This window comes from Haemorhous mexicanus, chromosome 2 (assembly GCF_027477595.1).
Source record: "Haemorhous mexicanus isolate bHaeMex1 chromosome 2, bHaeMex1.pri, whole genome shotgun sequence".
Taxonomy (NCBI): domain Eukaryota; kingdom Metazoa; phylum Chordata; class Aves; order Passeriformes; family Fringillidae; genus Haemorhous; species Haemorhous mexicanus.
Window position 1 is genome coordinate 41856685 of NC_082342.1, and position 15130 is coordinate 41871814.

General features: G+C 43.2%; 1 protein-coding gene across 4 annotated transcripts in view; it reads right to left on the reverse strand.

Moving 5' to 3' along the window:
* SMCO4 (single-pass membrane protein with coiled-coil domains 4) overlaps positions 1–9869 on the reverse strand; it is a 28694-nt gene extending 18825 nt beyond the window's left edge. The window contains exons 1-2 of one of the 4 annotated variants that reach the window (XM_059838544.1): positions 9710–9848; positions 5380–5467 (exon numbers count right to left, since the gene is read on the reverse strand). The gene's annotated coding sequence lies outside the window, so the exon portion shown is untranslated. Of the gene's footprint in view, positions 1–5379; positions 5468–9310; positions 9433–9659 lie in introns of those variants that run through there. The other 3 variants (XM_059838547.1, XM_059838546.1, XM_059838545.1) reach the window with 3 other exon arrangements.
* Positions 9870–15130: the final 5261 nt, after the last annotated feature.

Genomic DNA, 15130 nt, shown 5'->3' on the forward strand with positions numbered 1-15130 from the left:
AAGAAGTGGAAAGCCAAAAAAGGATATTAAATCACAGGATATATACATCCCAGAATCTTGTATGTATCTTTTCCAAGAGAAGAATAACAAAAATAATTGGACATGAAAAAGAAATAACAGGAGGCAAGAATGTGGAACATGAAAAGATTTTTGCTTAAGCTCCCTCGTGTCTTAAGAATTTATTAAAAGATTATGTTAGAGCACCTGAATTTTAGCAAATTGCTTCTGAGATGGCTCCTGTTGCGGCAGCTTTTGCTGGAATATTTCACTCTGGCTGTCAGCCAAATCTTTGCCATGCTGATGCCAAATAAACTGATACCCAATTTCAAGGACAGATGCTGTTGTGTTGACACATAATTGATACGTTTATATTCAAGGCTCCCTGGAATTCTGAAACACTTTATTCACAAGAAATGTAACTGACAGCAGAATTCAGAGGGACTTGCACATAGCTGGTGCCACTGCACTGCTGGTATTGTCAGACTGGAAGGAAGAGACTGCCAGCTGTCCAGGGTGGTCAGAAATAATGGAGACCAAAAATTTTCCCCGGCAAAGGAAAATATGGAGAGATACAGCACAGCAGTAAAGGTTAACCTGCTCAACTAGAAACCCACATGCCCAGAGAAATAGGAAATCTGAAAGTTTTCAACAAAAGTCACATATCCCTTTCCTGTAGAGTTTCTAAGTGCGTAGGAGATGGAAGTCAGAGAAACAACACAGCATTGAATAACAAATATGTCCATAATCTTCTTTTCTCTTTGACTTCCTTGGTTTCCTAGGCAGGAAACAGATTAGCAACTGTTAAAAATATATTTACCAAAGGTGTGTTTCAAAGAAAATATTACATACCCTGATCCTTGCATGTTCACTCTCCTGTAGACAATTTGTAATAAACTTTCATAAACAGCATTTATTTTGGAAAGCAGCTATATCCCTTCTCAAGCTTTGCATCCATTGTCATTCTTATAGGAAAAAAATGCCAATGATATTACAATATATGCAATATATGCCAACAACCTGAGGGGTTTTTTTGTTTTGGTAACAGCATCATATTATTTTCACACAATGAATAAAAACATGGGTGGAAATATTCAGCAAAAGGTTTGTATCCACTCAATTCACAAGGAAAAAAAAAACCAGCAAAAAATAAAATTTGGCATGAAGTAAAAGAGCAAGTAAATGCCACGTGGTAAAGTTTTCAGTCATTTATCCAGATGGTACACTCTGTTCACTACATGCAGTATAGTCTACCATGATGCCTTTTTTTAATTAAAATAAAGTTAAGCTTAAGAATACTTCTGAATTGCACTATATGGGGATTATCAAATACATTTGAAGTTTGCAGATGAACTAACTGAATACATATTTTGTTGACAGTTTCTTAAACAGTAATTTCAGAGCACTGATCACAGCCCAGAAAGCTTCTGCAGCGTGATACACTTCTGGTGCTTGTGAGGCCTTATCTAGGTCTCAGGTATTCTCTGTACTTCTCTACCAGTACCACAGATTTCTTCCTCCAGTCAACTCTTTTCTTTCCACTGTATGAAAAAGGGACTGATGTTAATTCTTCAGACTTTGCACACTGCAGCTCTTTCCTTTAATTCTTCCTCTCCTATGCTTCTAAGGGTTGCTAAGGGCAAAACTGTCACAAGACCTCTCTTCACACTGAATTTCTTCTTCAGGAGTGCCTGGCACTGAGAATACAGATGAAGTTTTACAAGGGAAAAATGCATTTATCATCAAAGTTCCTATCTCTCAAACCCCCAAATTTTCCAGTTAGTTCAGCAACAAAGAATAAATAAAATATCCAGGTTTATATCCTTGCAAAAGCACAAAGTACTTGAAAAGGTCAAGGAAGTGCATTAAGCAGAAAAGCTTTAGGGGTCAGGGGTTCTTTTTTCACTGTTCTGTGAGGCATTGGAAAAAAAAACCCAAAACAATTTTTGCCAAAATATATCCAGAAGTTAAAACTTAAGCAGCAATTGCACAGGTACTTTCTTTCCAAAACACCTCAAAACAACCAACTTAAAAAACCAAAAAACCACAGAACAAAAAATTTTAAAAGCCCACCCCAGAGAAATCACATCCCTCCCCAAACCACATAGAAATTTTCTAAGTCACAAAGGATAGCTGGGACTAACCTCCCACTGGTATTTGGGCATTTCAGGAACATATACAGAGAATCATAAAATGGTTTGGTTTGGAAGGGACGTTAAAGATCATCTTGTTCCAAAGAGAACATGAAAAACCAGCTAAGCCAGCTGTCAACAGCTTTGATTTAGCAGAACCAGAGAGAGGGTATGACAGGGTGCTACACCACAGGCAGACCCAATCCTCCTCACTCCTGTTCAGAGGGGATCAGATGCAAAGCAGCTCCAGATGCTGTGCCTAAGCCAAAGAAGGCCATTCTCTCAGCACTGCATTTTACACTCAGCACAGCCCGGAAATAACAAAGCTCAAAGGCTTACACAGAAGATCCTGCTCCTGTCTAATTACTTGGAAGGGTGTGCAGAAAAGTGCAGGTGAGGCTGCAAGGCACTGCATAGCTATACTGTGTGAGTGTTAGGAGGGGTGTGATTAGTTCAGGAGGAGATCAATGCTAAAATGCACAAACCAACTAGAATATTTCTACTTGTTACTGAATTTGCTCCAAAGATTTATTCCTACAGCTCTTTTGGGGCGCTTAAACTACCCCGGCTCCTCCTTAAGCACATACTAAAGTCAATACCTTCTTTTTTTTAATACAACATCATATTCAATGATAATAAAATAATAATAAACCATTATGTTATTAATAAAGGCCAGAATTTAAAAAGTTTCATGGTTTCTCACTCCTACTTCTACTATTGGTTTCTGCATTTTGTTCTGTTCGGACGCAGAACAGAAAGGTTTCACTTTCTCCCAACTCAGGAAGGCAGTGCTATAGCTGGAAGACGTGGGAAAAAATGATTGTATACAAATATTTCTGTTTCTCTTCCTCAATTTATAATGCAATTTAAAAGAAAGGCAAAAGTGTGTTTGATGGACATTACTGTACAATGAGTTTAACATGCTAAGTAAATTATCACCAGAAAGAACTAAGTCATCTTCAACTTTTAGAAGTGTAAAAGACTTAGCAATTCTTCAGGCAATCAGATTTCAGAGCAAATCTTACTTTTACAGACACCATTTCCTGTACTCTTAAGTATTTCTCTTACAACTGTGGGAAAGACTTAAACAATGCAGGGAAACTGTTTGCTCTGCAGACTGAAATAATAATTCAGTAGCAAGAACCAGCATCAAGACTTTTGAGTAACGGTATCAAACCCTAACATTAAGGCAAAAGGTCGGCATGCAGCCTTTTCCTCTATGCTAAACTGCTTCATCACAAGTAACTCTAAGACTCCAAGCTTTCTAACATACTTCACAGGCTACAACAGTATAAATACAAGCCTCTCCTGTAACAGTTATGAATTCAGAAAACTCAGGTTTTTCTGATGCTGTGCAGCATTAACACCTAAACCTCTCAAGCCACTTCAGACACATTTATCCTGCAGGTTTTGTCCTAAATTATGCTAGAGTTTAACCGTATGTTTTTGCATTCAAAGTAGGCTGTGAAGGTTGAGTTGATGGCCAGACCCAGCACAGTAAGTGCACAGGTTTCTAAGCAGACCTGAATTTGCAAAGACAACTAACCACAGATGAACTTCCTGAGCCTTTTTGTGGCATGACTGCAGGCTCAGAGCCATATTTTATACTGGCACCAGTAACACTACTAAAAGGCTCTAGGTTCTCTTATCTTATTTCTATCATGACAGCCATGTACCTAATCTGTGTTTGAGGGTGCACTTTTATAACTAAGAAATCCATCCTGCAGCTTCCTTCCTTTTGTTATGCTTCTAGCTGGGTGCCAAAGTAAAAGATCTATCCTGATGCAATGATGCTGCTGACATACAATTACCAGTAAGCAGCCATGCTAAGAACAAACACTGGAGAGGCAGAGCACTACAGTGAATTTTGGTAACAAATTTATGTAACACACTTCCCCCTCCAGACCTGACACTAAGCACTGTACCACAGTCTCCTTTCCAAATATACAAGAAAAGCCAACGTGTCAAACCAAACTGACACTGAGTGAAAAAGCAGTGAGACCAATTTATAAACCAAAAGCAGTCTGAGAAAGAGATGGGATGTACACCCTGAGGTCTAGTACATCCAAACCCTGATTATCCATACCTCTAGCATGACACAAAGCCCAAAATCAACATGACCTGAAAACAAGGGTTTTATGCTTAGCAACTAATAAGGCTTGAGAAGCCTTATTAGAGACCCTTCTCAAAAGAACCTATCTATCTGAAGGCAGATGGTACTTGGAGGGTTAAAGCCTACCAAGCCATCTCCTCTCATTTAAAATTTCTTTCCCCAAGTTTACCATCATGCAAACACATCTCTTCAACTCTTTAACTGAAGTGCATCTTTATTCTTCATAATTTTTTTTTAGATCAGTTTATTTAAAAAAAAAAAATCACATCAGTATCAAGGCAGAACACAGTCACAATCAAAATGGATTGGGTTGCTTACTGCCAGAGTCTAAGGGGTGCCCATGTAAGTAAACATAAGATCACGTCATTCTGCACTCCCCCTCACCACACCAGCTCATTTCAGCCTGAAAAAGTCATTTATGCCTGCAGCAGGGCAGGCCACATTTCTACTCTTCATGTGACAAAGACACAAACACATTGGTTTAGGCAGAAGCAGCTTTTGCACTGATGCTGCTCTTTATTTTCCACTGTTCTTGTGAAATACAGAGACAATTTCTGAGCAGAGCCTTTCGGGAAAGAGCTTTACTCAAAATCACTAGTCCTCTGTCTAGCACAATAAAGCAGAGAATGTAAATTAGTTTCAATAAAAGCAGCTGGCAATCAATAAGAATGGGCTGGTCTCTAAGAGTAAACTGGTTCCTCTAAGGATAAGAGTTAAAAGGAGAAAAATGTAAGATGAATAAAGGAAGAATAAATGTAAACAACATAGGTCGTGCACAGGAGAAAAATCTAGCAATGCAATTTTAAAAAATCAGAGAAATTGTCAAAGGACAGCTGGGGTAAACAGGAAAGAAAAATGCCAGTGCAAATAAGAGGACCACAGGAAAAAGTCTAATGGAAAACATGGGCAATCCAAACAAGATAAAATAAAAATCAGGAAAGGGATCAGAAAAGAGGTTAGCTGGCACTAAGGCTTAGGGCACCAGTCACAAGTTCACATTCTAGCCTGGTTCACAGACTTTGGTAAGTCCAGTAATGAGTTTCAGCATTCCTGCTTCCATGCATCAGGCTGTTTCACAAAACCTTGTAAACCTGTCTCTTCTGACCCTCTGCTGTAACACAGAAAGTCAATACCCACCTGAGCAGATCAGAACCCACCCGCTCTGCATGCAGTCAGACTCCTCTGCATGTCCCTTCCCTTCACGTCCACAGGCACCTGCAGAGGACTGGGAAAAGCCCAGCATTATTGTTACTACCTATTTAAAGGAAAAAGACTCAAGACTGACACTTTCACTGAGTTTCCATATTATTGTGTCTCATTTTTGTAAGTTAGAGAGTGCATTATGGTCACAAAAGCAGCTCTTACAGACAGGGGAAAATACAAGTGTGGCTCTGCTAGCAACCGGCACTCAAGAGACACCTAACAGTCAAGTGCTGTGCATGCTGCAAAAGTCAGTGTCACAAATCTCTTACCCTCCATCTTCCACCTACAAATGTAGCCCCAATTTCTGGTTTTATCAACATCTCCCACCAAACCTTGGTTAAGGTGGAAGTAAGGTCCCTATCTTGCACATGCCTTTAATACAGCAATGAGCAAACAGGAAGGCAGGCAGGTATTTAGCAGCTTTTTATCCCCAAAGAATCTCACCACAAAACTACACAATGTAACTCCTCTGGCCCCAAGAATGCAGGCCCCCCCCCAAATCAATGAAGTAGCTACTCAAACAGCACACATGAATTGCAAAAAAATGGTACTTTCTACACTTACCGGAAACTGCAGTGGAAAGTTCACTGCACTGCACACTCTTTCATTTAGATTAAGTTTTGACTGGACTCGAAAGATAACCCCTCTGACACGTTGCTCATATACTTAAAATTATGCTTGTACTTTCAGAACTTAAATGCAAAATAATTTGATTGGGGTATGCCCTACCTTTTGAGAAATTCTACAAGATTTCTAATGACAACAGTGGTCAGAAACTTCTAGGTACACAGACACCCAAAAGCTCACACTTTTAAGAAAGCAAGAAGTGACTAGCTCCTTTGCATCTAAAATGGGTGTACAATACAACAAACAAAGAAGGATAAAGAAGACCGAAAAAAACCCCCTCCTGAAACTAAACTAGTGACAGGGCAAAAGACAACAGAGAGAATATTATCACATATTCTCATCCCCTCAAGATACATATGTGCTCAAAGGGCTCACAAATATCTCATCTCTGGCTGCTTCCCCCATTCATTATACAAAGCCTGGTTCCTCTGTTACCTACAGTAATTATTGTATGGTTTGTCTTAACAAGTAAAAATATCCCTCTCAAAAAACCCAAACAAGGAACCAGAAGGGAAAAAAAAAAAAAGGGGGGGCTGGGGGAGGTGGTCTGCACTGTTGCAGGATTTTACACCTTCAACTTCATGGCCTGTAGCTACTGATAAAACAATTACAGCATTTTAACAGCACATTTCCCTAAGGTGGTGATCAGTTAAGACCTTTATATACTGAAAGAGATGCCCTTCCATATTTGCATGGCCTATCAGCCACAAACAGGATTAAGAGCTGAGCAAATCCTCACACAGGCCACATCTGCCCACATAACTCTTTCCCATAATGAGCAGAAAGATAAGTAACTCCTCAGTTGTATGCAGGACTTACTGGGAAGCTGTTACTGCTATAATTAAAAAAAAATATTAAAAACCAGCAAAAAACCAAAACAAACCAAAAAATAAGCCACCCAAAATGGCATCATGGACACCTCAGGATCTTTCACCCTCTAAAGAACAGTCTCACCTGGTTACAGAACTTGTGGACTTACAGCCCTGCCACTGCTGTGGTGGCCCTATAAAGCCATCAGCCTTGGGGATCTCCATAGAAGACTAGAGGCAAGATGTCTTTGCAGGATAATTTCTCCAAGCATTTTCATAATGAATCAAAAACTAGAGAAATCTATATTGGCATGCAGCACAAATTGCTACTGCATGTCATGGATGCCAATCCATCCAGGGATGCTTCTTGCAGTTCATGATGCAGAGATTAATATGGAGACAGAGATCATTTGATTCTGAAGCACCTGGACCTGAATGAGATGCCAGATCCATTCTCGAAAGGCTCAGATGGCTTTGGGAGCAGATGAAGCACATCTGTAGCAGTAAAAGCAAAGCCCAGCCCAGCCCAGCAGAGAGAACACGTGGTTAGTTCCCTCAAACCCCAATAGCACTGCAAAAGACCAACGTGTCTCTCTGAGCACAGCCCCCATGTACAGGAGTACTGCCTGCTGAATCAGGACCCATCTCCTATGACTTCAATGCAGGAGTTCATTCAGCTTCTCCTCACCACTGCTTCTTGATGGAACACCACCACTGGGATAAGCCTTGCTGGTCTTCAAATAGGAAAGGGAGAAAGATGATGGAGAAGGAAAATTTGTTAAAACGAACAAGGAAGCTACATTGCATTCCACACTGCCATCATCAAATACATGTACCATCTAATAAGACAGGTCATATCACCTAATCAGAACGTGTATCTTTTATATGTACATATATACATATACAAATATATATATATATATATATATATATACATGCAAAAGCATCACTGTGTTTATTTAATGCGTAGAAAAACATGATGAGATTTTTAAAAAATATTGAAATAATTTTGCCAGCGTACAGATCTAGTAGCAACAAGTGAGCACACAGTCCACTCTCTCGCTGCTACTGCACCCACACCCCTCTCCAAACAAGCAGCAATGAGCTAGGGAGCGTTACTGAGGGCTGCCACCTCACCCAGGCCCATTTCCACCCCACACTCTGGGGTAGCTACAAAGCTCAGATGGTGTTCCACAGACAGGAGGTGAGGGTATGCAGTCACTGCTGAACATCTGATGTTCACTGGTTTGAACACAAACCAGTTCCACCAGACTGCCAACACCAATCATACCCCAAAAGTGCGTAATATGTGCTCCCTAGGAGAGCCTTCCAGCGTCCACTCTGGCAGTATCTGAAGCTGCCCAGCTCTGCATATCATTTGTCTTTATCTCTCTAAGTCTGTCAGTGCTGTCCATGCTCTTCTGTGCTGCCCTGCACTTGTGGCCAACAGCTCTGCCAAAACCCTCTCAAGGAGAAGAATGGAGACCTGTGCGTGTCCAGGCTGGAAAATGCACTAAAGAAACAGGCAGTTCTCCCAAAATATTGGGCAGTGTTTGATAGCTTCACCTAAAATTCCTGTTGGTAGATGTCCCTTCCACGTTTCCCACAAAGCATCAGGAAAACTAGTAGCTAAAATTGCTGTGCAAGGAGCAGTTCATTTATCTGACAAAAATGAGTGAAATCAACAAAGGTTGAGAATAGTTTTCTTCTTAGCTTCATCTTAGGAGGTCTGTGTATTATAAATAGGCTACTGAAAGGCAATTAAGAGAGAGAGGGAGAGCAAAAAGTTATTAAAAATGTACCAACAGAAACTCATTTCACTTTTTTTCAACAGGGCATAGGGGAATTCCTGTAAGACTTCTAGTTCATTTCAAGGAGGAAATTCTGAACGAAGCTAAAAATAACTGACAATCAAATTTTCAAAATTGAGAGAAACACGGAAACCCCCAGAGGTTCGACCCAGGGTGGCACCACCACACAGACAGATAAAAATATCATACAAATGTAGGCAGGATAGGGACCACGGAACAGAAACCACTCTGACAAGAGAACATTTAAAACAGTCGAAAAAAAAGATAAAGGGTTGAACTATAATCGATTTAGAAACACAGCAAAAAACAAATTTAAGATAATCAACAATAAGGAGAACCATAAAACTATGCACCGAACTCATGACAGCTCATTACAGGGACAAAACACGCAATAATTAGGGCACGGTGCTTTCAAAAAGAGACGAACCCCACGTTTTTACATTCAGAACAGATTGGGTTTTTTGCTTTCTTGGGCCACCTTTAATGCTTTCCTGAGATTTTTTTTTTTCCAACAGGCTGCTTAAACATAGGTCTCGGTCGTTTTCTGGCACAACTGTACTCACGACTGGGAACCGAAATTAAGTAGATAAAGAAAATAAAAAGCAACAACACACAAACCCCGAAAGTCTTCTGCGAGTCTTCGGAGCAGTTCTTTTCCTCGCAGCCTCTCAGCGGAGCTTCCCGGGGGCTGCCACCCAGCCCCGGCAGCGTGGCCCGGCGGCGGCTCCCTCCCGCCGTTCCCGGCCGGCTCCCGGCTCCCCGCCCGCCCTCCGTCTTCCCAAACTTTCCGGGCTTATCCGCGGCACCCCGGCCGCGGGACGGAGCGCTCGGAGCCCAAGTCCGCAGGAAGTTGTCCCGCCCGGGAGCCGATCCCGCTGCCCGCGGCTCCCCCGGGACACCGCGGGCTCGCCCCGTGCCCCGTCACAGCGCTCCCCGCCGCTCCCTTCCCAGCGCCTCCCGCACCCACCGGCCTCTCCCGGGACAGCGGGCGGGAGCGGGGTCGCCGCGCGCCCTTACTTGGAGTTGCGTCCTCCCGAGGGACGGGAAGGGCCGGGCAGCGGCGAGAGAGGAGCAGGGTCCGCAGCGCCGGCCGCCGGCAACTTCCCCGCTCCTCCGCCACACGTGGGGCTGAGGCGCGGGCTGCGCTCCCCGCCCGCCGCTCGCCGCCGAGGACGTGGCAGCTCCGGCCCTCCCCCCGGCCCTCCCCGGCCGCGCCGGAGGCTCCTCCCGGCCCCGCTCTGCGGAACGCGGGGCGCCCTCTGCCGCCCGCCCGGGGACGCTGGCCCCAGCCGCGCCCGGCCCCGCCGACCCGGGGAGCCCAGCCCGGCGCCGGTCCCGCCCGGAGGGCAGCCCGCGGGCCGGGGAGCTGCGTGCGGCACGCCCGGGCCCCTCAGGTGTCGGCCTGCTGGCCGTGTGGGGCGAGCGCGTAGGACGGGGGAGAGAGGTTCGAAAAGGAGAACGCCGAAATAGGTGCGATCAGGAGAGCAATTCCTTTTTTGTCCGCGTACCAGCAGGACGGAAGCGCCTGTTGAGTTGATCAAACTCTGCGATAACGGGCCGCAAATGAAAATGGAGGGCCGGCTCCGCGTCCTCCGGGAGCAGGGGCTGTGTGGGCAGAGCGGCGGGACTGGGTGTGCTGAGGAGCCCTGTCGCACGCAGCCTGAGCTGCTGTCGTCTCTGCACCAGCGACAGCCCAAAACACCTGCAGCTGCTGCACAGCTCCCGTGGCTTAGGCTGACTGGCACAGAGACACTCTGCTCTCTTACTGCGGAGAAGGGACCTCTCACCGCGTTCCTAAACAGACAGTAGCTGTAACTGGTGGAAAATAGAAGACCTCAGACATCTGTCTTTTCTTCTTGTCAGGATTACACATTTTTAAAATAAAAGACTTTTCTTGGGCTTGCATTGGTTGCAGTTTGCCTAACAGCTTTCTGCTGAAAAGGTTGGTTGGGAGGAGTCTTGCCCTTCTTCCATGTTAATAACAGCTAGAGAACTCTTTCCAAGCTTAGTGGTTTCATCCTTTTCCTCGTGCCTTTCTTAAAGTGTTTCCTGTGAGAGTGTTCATGACAGGCACCTTAGTGTAACCTTAATAAACCTCCTAATTGAGTGGTCTTAGACTGCCCTGTTGTTACCTCCTGTTGCTCTTCTTTCTGCTGAAAACATCCATTTCTCAGAGTGCTGGGCACAGTTTTAATCTCGAGTTGCACTGCCAATCTGAGGTTAGGTTCCGACTTTGAAGTCATAAAGAAGTGGTGTTGCTGATGTTCAAATAATGCTAAACCGCTTAGGGCTAAGGCAGAGAAGAAATAAAATTGTGCTTTTCTAAAACATCTCTCGCACTGTGGTTATCTCAAAGGGCTTTATTAAGTAATGTCAAGTAAGGGGGCACCTTTAAGCATAGCAGCAATTCCATGCACAAACGTACCTTTGAATGGGGAAATTTTTGGCATTAGAGTTATCTACTCATTTAATTGGGCTATTATGTATGTTTAATGATCACTTGCAGTACCATGAGAAATATCCAATAATGGTCACTGCTTAAAACCATTAAGGAAAGATAAATTATGTGTATATATTCAATTCCTCCTTGGGCTGATTCTAAGTAAGAAAATGCAGCCAAGTCGATTTAAGGTCAAAGTGAATGTGTGAATCTTTGCTACATATTCCAGGAAAGCTGTTAAACTTACAAAGTACATAATTTGGTGGTTATTAAATTACATATTTATGCTAAAGTACTCCAACAACAAACTATACTGGAACTTAAAAGTTTGAGCAGTAGATCCTGGCTGGCACACAATTACTTACTACTGTGATCACTCCGGCTTCAGTGATCCCCAGCAACAGGATGTTGCCATTTAGGAAACACAGATTCCTGTCTAAGCTTTAGGCAGAAGACATTGTGTGGGCCATATAGGTTTTCCAACCTGCATCTGTCCAAAACAGATATGATTAAGTGCATTTTTGTTTAGCTATTGATTTATTCACCTGGCTTCCTCAAATATCAGATATATGTATGTCTCTTGTCCAAGAAAAATAGGGCTCTTCGGAGTATTGATTGCAGCTGTGGAGTCTGCAGCACAGCTCAGTAAAAGGTTTGGTTCACATTTTAAGACATTGCACTGTTCTAGGTCATAGATAGTAGTAGGTAATAAACCTACACGTCCTTTGGATGTAGGTGTAAAAATCTGCTGCCAGGATTATAACCTTTATTATTTATTCTTAATGCAGAAAAAAAAAAATCTTTTCAGGTTGAGCTATCAGTGTGCAGTAATTTCCCCCTGAACCTGCTCAGAATTTATAGATTTGTTTTATGCAGCACTGTAAAGTATGGGAAATGCTATTGCCAAATTTAGTATTTTGTCCCTTTGTTGTATCCTACTTCTGTGACAGTAGCAGCTTAGTCTTTTAATAAATACATATGGTTTTACATATGTGCATGTATGGAGAGAACAAGCATAAAGTGCAACGGAAGTGCAGAAACTGTGGTGTTAATTACAAGTTCTAATACAAAATATAATCAAATGGGTTCATATACATGTACACTTACAAGGCCCTTTCTCTTGTAAGTTTCTTTCTCTGGGAACTTACAGTGGCAAAACCCTACAGATGATATCCTTCCCTACTGACAAAATATTTCATGACATTAAGAAACAGATGTTGCTTGCCAAGACTCTTTGAATTTGTGATTTTCACAGTCTCTGGCAGTTTTGGACTTTTTCTCCGATGACTGGTGGAACCACAGCACAGATACTTTCCACCTCTGTGTAGTTGCACCCTTTGGTTTTGCTTGTGCCTTTGCCTTCCAAGAACTCCTTTGCCTTTCTTTTGATTTCTCTTTGGTTCCACAGTTTCTTCAGATTTACTCTGGGTTCTTGTTTTCCTTATTTTCTGTTCATATCAATCTCCTGAGACACTTCCCCTAAATCTCATCCTCAGAGTCTTCTTTCTCTCATAAGATTCAACATGGAAATCTCACAGTTATCTCCAACACTCAGACTAGATGATCTGTCAAGCTTTGTGTGGGACAGAGGTGCCATGGAAGTGCCTATTTATCTCTTTCTGACTATGAAAAGTACATAAGAAGTAGATCAGATTTAGACATTTAAAGTGGGGTGAGATGAATTTCATCTTATGATACTTCTTTGTTGCCAGTGAAGTCAAAGACAAACTGAGTCATTTCAGTATTGAAAGATAAGAAATTTTTATGTCCTGGTAACTGTCATGGTCTGAGCCTGGCGAAATGCCAGTGCTTCCATGAGAAAACCTCTTTTCCTGGTATCTGCTGTGAGATGTGATCAGAGACAGAGAAGAGCAGGCTCTAACTTATGATTGAAAGGAAAAAAAAACTTTATTAACATAGAACTACAGGGGAAAAAAAACACACAGAACACGGGATGAAAACCTTCCAAATTTCCTCCTCCTCCCCCCACCAAATTTCTTAATTTCGCTGCCACCCTTTGGATAATCAATTCTCAGTTCTTTGAGAAGAGAGGAGTCCCTCTTGCACTACAGACTTCACCCAGGAAACAGTCGAAACTTCTCGTGTCTCTGTGTCACGTGTGGCACCGCCCGGAGAACATTTTGCCATCGTGACCTCTTCCTTCCATGTCCAGTGCTCTCACCACTGCACATGGACCAGAGCTACTTCTAGGGTTTTTCCCTTTAAGGATGCTTTGCCCAGTTCCAAAAAAGAGCACAGTTCCTCTCCTTTTGGGACACCTATCCCCCCTATGTTTCACCCCCTGGGGCTGAGGGGTCTCTCGAACAGAGATCATCTTCCTCTTCTTCTTCATCAAAGACGGAGGGCACCACCACAACCCTCCTCCACCCTTCGTCTCTGTTCACACACCTTCGCATCACTGCACTTTCTTGGCTCTGAGCCATTGCCTCCCCCTAGGATGCAGTCTCTGTGTCACAGGAACTCAAGGGTTCTGTCCATAGCTATCCAAGAAAAGTCCAGCCAAAAGCCACTCCATCATCTCCTCCCACCTAGAATTCTTCTCAACTTTTTCTCAATCTCACCAACTCCAGGAGGAATCAGCATTTGCAAGGTTTCCATCGTCCCAAGAAGGGTTAAAAGTCCCAGGCTCTGCCGGTTTGGTTCATGAACTCCCACGGCTGGCTGCCCTGCTGGGCACCCCCCCCCTTCTCCTTCACTCCAGCCGCGCTATCACAGGCACAGGCTGCTCTCTCTCTCTCTCCCTCCGGGGGGGGAATGGGGGATGGCTGCCCGAAGCCCTCGCAGTGCAATGCTCCTCCACCCTTCGGCCCAGGCCTGGCCTACCTCCCTCCGGCCACATGGCTCCCCTCCCCCCTGCCCAGCTAGGAGCTGGACAGGGGAGAGGTCTCCTTTGGTCCAAGGCCGGAACTCAAAAGAAACTTCCAGTGGGAGTTCACAGCTTTTAACCCCTGTGTTCTCAGAGGCGTATCCATGCCCTCAGTGGACAAACCAGGTGCCAATATTAAAATCTGGACACCGATTGGCGTGACCACACCATCCCAAAAAAAACCATTTCCTCTCAAACCACGACAGTAACAATCATACCAGAGGGGATGGACAATGAATGCTTTCTTTTCTAACTCAGCAACTACCTCAAAACACTAGTGACCATTACTTATTTGTAAGAAGTTTGGTAGTCTTGGACAAATGAGAAATCCACATGGCTTTTAGTCTGTGTTTTCAGAGATTGCTTCATGAGAGATGTCACTCGCTGAACTGTCTCAGAGACTATAATGCTCCTTCTCCTCTGGAGAGGAGCTCTTTGGACCTCAGTCTGTGTTAGAGCAAGTGTATCAAAAAGGTGCTTTAAGGAGCACAGCAGCTCAGGACTGGAAGTAACTATGTATGGAACAAGATCCTAGGAACAGACTGTTAACTAAAGTTAAAGTTCAACAATTTTCACACTAAGAATGAGATTAAAAACATAAAAGCAAATAAAATGGGAAAGTAATATACATCCTGTAAAATTGTCAGTAATAATAATGTCTAAATTGAGGTAGGATGCTTTCCTGATTTGGGCCCAGAAATTATGATGGCCTCTCTATGTATAGAAACTCAAAGTAAATTATCACAGTGCTTTCTTCTGACTTTATAAATTACTGAAAAAGCTCTTCAAACAGAAAGCTGGGCCATATTGACAAGGTAGAAGAAGCTGGTTTGTACTGTCACCATCCTGCAGAAATCCTTTTTCTGAAACCTGAATAACATTTTCACAGTCACAACAATTTGCCCAGTGTAGGGCCTAAAATAACCTTTAGAAGATGTGAGTTTTGATACAAAACAAAAGACTGGATTCATCTGCTGGCGTTAACTTGGCATAGCTCTATTGAAGTCAGAGGAATTATACTGATTTACAAAAGGAGCAAATATTATCTATAAACATTTGAAGCTAAGACTAACACACACTAAGACACTATCCTTTTTCCCTAGTACTCCAG